The 7,155-nt window shown below is 43.4% G+C and overlaps 1 long non-coding RNA gene across 1 annotated transcript in view; it reads right to left on the bottom strand.

Moving 5' to 3' along the window:
- Positions 1-3,235: 3,235 nt before the first annotated feature.
- Positions 3,236-7,155, bottom strand: part of LOC137218213 (uncharacterized) — a 384,576-nt gene continuing 380,656 nt past the window's right edge. The window contains exon 3 of the long non-coding RNA XR_010940532.1: positions 3,236-3,317. This is a non-coding gene — a long non-coding RNA (uncharacterized lncRNA). The remainder of the gene's footprint in view (positions 3,318-7,155) is intronic.

The following is a 7,155-nucleotide window of genomic DNA, read 5'->3' as shown; positions in this document are numbered from 1 at the left end:
TTTGGACGGCTCTGTTTACAAGAACCTCGCTTACGGTACAAGTTCAATATCGCAGAAAGTGAAAAATGGATAAAGAAGTTGTGGTACTTATGTACAATGCAATATCATTCAGCAATGAAATCTATGTCATCAGGCCCGTAGCAACATAATGAGTGGATTCAGGTATGATGATTCTAACTGAAATAAGTCACACAGAAAAAGAAACATCATAAGATATCACTAATACACGGAATGTAAACTTGGCTACACAGGAACTGAATTACAAAACAGAACAGGGTCTCAAATTTAGAAAACCAACTTATGCTTGCTTAAGGGAAAAGGTGAGTTGGAGTGCTGCATAAAACCAGAGATTGAAATGAGCACAGATAAAGTTCCTTAAGCCAAATATGGAATAGACAAGAGCTACTCCTTGCTCAACGAAATGGACTCAACACCCCATATTAAACGCCTAAGAATGTACCTGACTAATAAGTATCTTAAAACCTATGGATTGCTATGTCTCCAAAAGAGAATGAAGCGTGTGTACAGAGGCATAAACGCAGCAGTGATAGGATTGGAGAGGTTCGGTGAGCAAATGAAGACCCTTTGAAGTCATATTGCATGGTACGCATTCCACGGGTCTCAACTCTCCAGGTTTCAGGGATTCCTCCTTCAGCTAAAATATGCATGTGGAACCCAGAGTATGATCAACAATGTGATCGGGAGATGTGTTCCAATATTTCTCAGATTTCGACCCCTGGTACTCGGGTGCAACATTCCAGACGCTTTACTAACACTCTCCCGACTTGGAGAGTCAGTGCCTTTAACCTCCTGTTGGCCCAGTTTGCAATTTCTGCGGAAGATGAACAGGAATAGGGAGAACCAATGAGAGACTAGCTGGAGGTGTCTGGACGGGCAAATTTAACTCTCATTTCCCACCAGGAAGAGGAATTAACCAAAGGCTCAGCGTGCCGTGCCGGAACCAGATTAGGGCCTGAAGCCATATTGCGCTGTTGCGGCCAGGTCACAAGAAAGCGAGTTGAAGAAAGGAGCTCAGGGGCACTGTAATTCCCAAACCTGCAGAGTTATAAATGACAGCTATCGTCCAAAAATATACTGAAGTAAGGCTGCCAAGAGGACTTGAAAGCGGGGCAGAATTGCAGGAAACCGATTTCAGGAGGTAGACTGGAATTGCATTGAAAGCATAGGAAAAGAGGCAGAACGTCCACAATGATGCACTTGGCCAAAAAGGGCGTATGCGTTTTTTCCTGAATATATTCAGGAAAAAACGCATACGCCCTTTTTGGCCAACCAAGCAAGCTTGCAAAGGAAATCTGCACTACAATGAAGTCTCACTTCCCCCCGGTCAAAAGGGCCATCTGAAAAAAGTGTAAAATCCAGAAAGGCAGGACAGGCCATGGAGAACTGGGAGCCTTGTTATGCTGATGGGCGGGATGTAAATTGCCAACAGACACTCGGGAGAAGTGTATGGTGTTTCCTGAAATATCTAAAAAACAAAGCAACAGAGCCTAGGGCACTTCCACTTATGGTCCTATAGCTTAGGGAAATTAAAATCAAAAAGACACAGCCACCCCAAAGTTTGGGACTCCTCTGTTTACAAGAACCTCGTTTACGGTACAAGTTCAATATCGCAGAAAGTGAAAAATGGATAAAGAAGTTATCGTACTTACGTACAATGCAATATCACTCAGCAATGAAATCTCTGCCATCAGACCCATAGCAGCATAATGAGTGGATTCAGGTATGATGATTCTAACTGAAATAAGTCACACAGAAAAAGAAACATCATAAGATATCACTAATACACGGAATGTAAACTTGGCTACACACGAAGTGAATTACAAAACAGAACAGGGTCTCAAATTTAGAAAACCAACTTATGCTTGCTTAAGGTGAAAAGTGAGTTGGGGTGCTGCATAAAACCAGAGATTGAAATGAGCACAGATAAAATTCCTTAAGCCAAATATGTAATAGACAAGAGCTACTCCTTGATCAACGAAATGGACTCAACACCCCATATTAAATGCCTAAGAATGTACCTGACTAGTAAGTATCTTAAAACCTATGGATTGCTATGTCTCCAAAAGGGAACCAAGCATGTGTACAGGGGCATAAACGTAGCAGTGTTAGGATTGGAGAGGTTCGGTGAGCCAATGAAGACCCTTTGAAGTCATATTGCATGGTACCCATTCCACGGGTCTCAACTCTCCAGGTTTCAGGGATTCTTCCGTCAGCTAAAACATGCATGTGGAACCCAGAGTATGATCAACCATCTGATCGGGAGACGTGTTCCAATATGTCTCAGTTCTCGTCCCCTGGTACTCGGGTGCAACATTCCAGACGCTTTACTAACACTCTCCCGACTTGGAGAGTCAGTGCCTTTAACCTCCTGTTTGGCCCAGTTTGCAATTTCTGCGGAAGATGAACAGGAATAGGGAGAACCAATGAGAGACTAGCTGGAGGTGTCTGGACGGGCAAATTTAACTCGCATTTCCCACCAGGAAGAGGAGTTAACCAAAGGCTCAGCATGTTGTGCCGGAACCAGATTAGGGCCTGAAGCAATCCTGCGGTGTTGCGGCCAGCTCACAAGAAAGCGAGTTGAAGAAAGGAGCTCAGGGGCACTGTAATTCACAAACCTGCAGACTTATAAATGACAGCTATCGTCCAAAAATATACTGAAGTAAGGTTGCCAAGAGGACTTGAAAGCGGGGAAGAATTGCAGGAAACCGATTTCAGGAGGTAGACTGGAATTGCATTGAAAGCATAGGAAAAGAGGGAGAACGTCCACAATGATGCACTTGGCCAAAAAGGGCATATGTGTTTTTTCCTGACATACGCCATTTTTGGCCAACCAAGCAAGCTTGCAAAGGAAATCTGCACTGCAATGAAGTCTCACTTCCCCCCGGTCAAAAGGGCCATCTGAGAAAAGTGTAAAATCCAGAAAGGCAGGACAGGCCATGGAGAACTGGGAGCCTTGTTATGCTGATGGGCGGGATGTAAAGTGCCAACAGACACTCGGGAGAAGTGTATGGTGTTTCCTGAAACATCTAAAAAACAAAGCAACAGAGCCTAGGGCACTTCCACTTATGGTCCTATAGCTTAGGGAAATTAAAATCAAAAAGACACAGCCACCCCAAAGTTTGGGACGCCTCTGTTTACAAGAACCTCGTTTACAGTACAAGTTCAACATCGCAGAAAGTGAAAAATGGATAAAGAAGTTGTGGTATTTACTTACAAAGCAATATCACTCAGCAATGAAATCTATGTCATCAGGCCCTTAGCAGCATAATGCGTGGATTCAGGTATGATGATTCTAACTGAAATAAGTCACACAGAAAAAGAAACATCATAAGGTATCAGTAATACACGGAATGTAAACTTGGCTACACAGGAACTGAATTACAGAACAGAACAGGGTCTCAAATTTAGAAAACCAACTTATGCTTGCTTAAGGGTAAAGGTGAGTTGGGGTGCTGCATAAAACCAGAGATTGAAATGAGCACAGATAAAGTTCCTTAAGCCAAATATGGAATAGACAAGAGCTACTCCTTGCTCAACGAAATGGACTCAACACCCCATATTAAACGCCTAAGAATGTACCTGACTAGTAAGTATCTTAAAACCTATGGATTGCTATGTCTCTGAAAGAGAATCAAGCATGTGTACAGGGGCATAAACGCAGCAGTGATAGGATTGGAGAGGTTCGGTGAGCAAATGAAGACCCTTTGAAGTCATATTGAATGGTACCCATTCCACGGGTTTCAACTACCCAGGTTTAAGGTATTCTTCCTTCAGCTAAAATATGCATGTGGAACCTAGAGTATGACCAACCATGTGATCGGGAGACGTGTTCAAATATGTCTCTGTTTTCGAACCCTGGTACTCGGGTGCAACATTCCAGATGCTTTACCAACACCCTCCAGACTTGGAGAGTCAGTCCCTTTAACCTCCTGTTTGGCCCAGTTTGCAATTTCTGCGGAAGATGAACAGGAATAGTGAGAACCAATGAGAGACTAGCTGGAGGTGTCTGGACGGGCAAATTTAACTCTCATTTCCCACGAGGAAGAGGAATTAACCAAAGGCTCCGCGTGTCGTGCCGGAACCAGATTAGGGCCTGAAGCCATCCTGCGGTGTTGAGGCCAGCTCAAAAGAAAGCGAGCTGAAGAAAGGAGCTCAGCGGCACTGTAATTCACAAACCTGCAGAGTTATAAATGACAGCTATCGTCCAAAAATATACTGAAGTAAGGCTGCCAAGAGGACTTGAAAGCGGGGCAGAATTGCAGGAAACCGATTTCAGGAGGTAGACTGGAATTGCATTGAAAGCATAGGAAAAGAGGCAGAACGTCCACAATGATGCACTTGGCCAAAAAGGGCGTATGCGTTTTTTCCTGAATATATTCAGGAAAAAACGCATACGTCCTTTTTGGCCAACCAAGCAAGCTTGCAAAGGAAATCTGCACTACAATGAAGTCTCACTTCCCCCCGGTCAAAAGGGCCATCTGAAAAAAGTGTAAAATCCAGAAAGGCAGGACAGGCCATGGAGAACTGGGGGCCTTGTTATGCTGATGGGCGGGATGTAAATTGCCAACAGACACTCGGGAGAAGTGTATGGTGTTTCCTGAAACATCTAAAAAACAAAGCAACAGAGCCTAGGGCACTTCCACTTATGGTCCTATAGCTTAGGGAAATTAAAATCAAAAGGACACAGCCACCCCATAGTTTGGGATGCCTCTGTTTACAAGAACCTCGTTTACAGTACAAGTTCAACATCACAGAAAGTGGAAAATGGATAAAGAAGTTGTGGTATTTACTTACAAAGCAATATCACTCAGCAATGAAATCTATGTCATCAGGCCCTTAGCAGCATAATGAGTGGATTCAGGTATGATGATTCTAACTGAAATAAGTCACACAGAAAAAGAAACATCATAAGGTATCAGTAATACACGGAATGTAAACTTTGCTACACAGGAACTGAATTACAGAACAGAACAGGGTCTCAAATTTAGAAAACCAACTTATGCTTGCTTAAGGGTAAAGGTGAGTTGGGGTGCTGCATAAAACCAGAGATTGAAATGAGCACAGATAAAGTTCCTTAAGCCAAATATGGAATAGACAAGAGCTACTCCTTGCTCAACGAAATGGACTCAACACCCCATATTAAACGCCTAAGAATGTACCTGACTAGTAAGTATCTTAAAACCTATGGATTGCTATGTCTCTGAAAGAGAATCAAGCATGTGTACAGGGGCATAAACGCAGCAGTGATAGGATTGGAGAGGTTCGGTGAGCAAATGAAGACCCTTTGAAGTCATATTGAATGGTACCCATTCCACGGGTTTCAACTACCCAGGTTTAAGGTATTCTTCCTTCAGCTAAAATATGCATGTGGAACCTAGAGTATGACCAACCATGTGATCGGGAGACGTGTTCAAATATGTCTCTGTTTTCGTACCCTGGTACTCGGGTGCAACATTCCAGATGCTTTACCAACACCCTCCAGACTTGGAGAGTCAGTCCCTTTAACCTCCTGTTTGGCCCAGTTTGCAATTTCTGCGGAAGATGAACAGGAATAGTGAGAACCAATGAGAGACTACCTGGAGGTGTCTGGACGGGCAAATTTAACTCTCATTTCCCACGAGGAAGAGGAATTAACCAAAGGCTCCGCGTGTCGTGCCGGAACCAGATTAGGGCCTGAAGCCATCCTGCGGTGTTGAGGCTAGCTCAAAAGAAAGCGAGCTGAAGAAAGGAGCTCAGCGGCACTGTAATTCACAAACCTGCAGAGTTATAAATGACAGCTATCGTCCAAAAATATACTGAAGTAAGGCTGCCAAGAGGATTTGAAAGCGGGGCAGAATTGCAGGAAACCGATTTCAGGAGGTAGACTGGAATTGCATTGAAAGCATAGGAAAAGAGGCAGAACGTCCACAATGATGCACTTGGCCAAAAAGGACGTATGCGTTTTTTCCTGAATATATTCAGGAAAAAACGCATACGTCCTTTTTGGCCAACCAAGCAAGCTTGCAAAGGAAATCTGCACTACAATGAAGTCTCACTTCCCCCCGGTCAAAAGGGCCATCTGAAAAAAGTGTAAAATCCAGAAAGGCAGGACAGGCCATGGAGAACTGGGAGCCTTGTTATGCTGATGGGCGGGATGTAAATTTCCAACAGACACTCGGGAGAAGTGTATGGTGTTTCCTGAAACATCTAAAAAACAAAGCAACAGAGCCTAGGGCACTTCCACTTATGGTCCTATAGCTTAGGGAAATTAAAATCAAAAAGACACAGCCACCCCATAGTTTGGGATGCCTCTGTTTACAAGAACCTCGTTTACAGTACAAGTTCAACATCACAGAAAGTGGAAAATGGATAAAGAAGTTGTGGTATTTACTTACAAAGCAATATCACTCAGCAATGAAATCTATGTCATCAGGCCCTTACCAGCACAATGAGTGGATTCAGGTATGATGATTCTAACTGAAATAAGTCACACAGAAAAAGAAACATCATAAGATATCACTAATACATGGAATGTAAACTTGGCTACACAGGAACTGAATTACAGAACAGAACAGGGTCTCAAATTTAGAAAACCAACTTATGCTTGCTTAAGGGGAAAGGTGAGTTGGGGTGCTGCATAAAACCAGAGATTGAAATGAGCACAGATAAAGTTCCTTAAGCCAAATATGGAATAGACAAGAACTACTCCTTGCTCAGCGAAATGGACTCAACACCGCATATTAAACGTCTAAGAATGTACCTGACTAGTAAGTATCTTAAAACCTATGGATTGCTATGTCTCTGAAAGAGAATCAAGCATGTGTACAGGGGCATAAACGCAGCAGTGATAGGATTGGAGAGGTTCGGTGAGCAAATGAAGACCCTTTGAAGTCATATTGCATGGTACCCATTCCACGGGTTTTAACTACCCAGGTTTAAGGTGTTCTTCCTCCAGCTAAAACATGCATGTGGAACCTAGAGTATGATCAACCATGTGATTGGGAGACGTGTTCAAATATGTCTCAGTTTTCGTACCCTGGTACTCGGGTGCAACATTCCAGACGCTTTACTAACACTCTCCCGACTTGGAGAGTCAGTCCCTTTAACCTCCTCTTTGGCCCAGTTTGCAATTTCTGCGGAAGATGAACAGGAATA

This window comes from Pseudorca crassidens, unplaced genomic scaffold, assembly GCF_039906515.1.
Source record: "Pseudorca crassidens isolate mPseCra1 unplaced genomic scaffold, mPseCra1.hap1 Scaffold_50, whole genome shotgun sequence".
Lineage (NCBI taxonomy): Eukaryota > Metazoa > Chordata > Mammalia > Artiodactyla > Delphinidae > Pseudorca > Pseudorca crassidens.
Note: the sequence above shows the minus strand (reverse complement) of the source record. Positions and strands in the feature narration are given on the sequence as shown.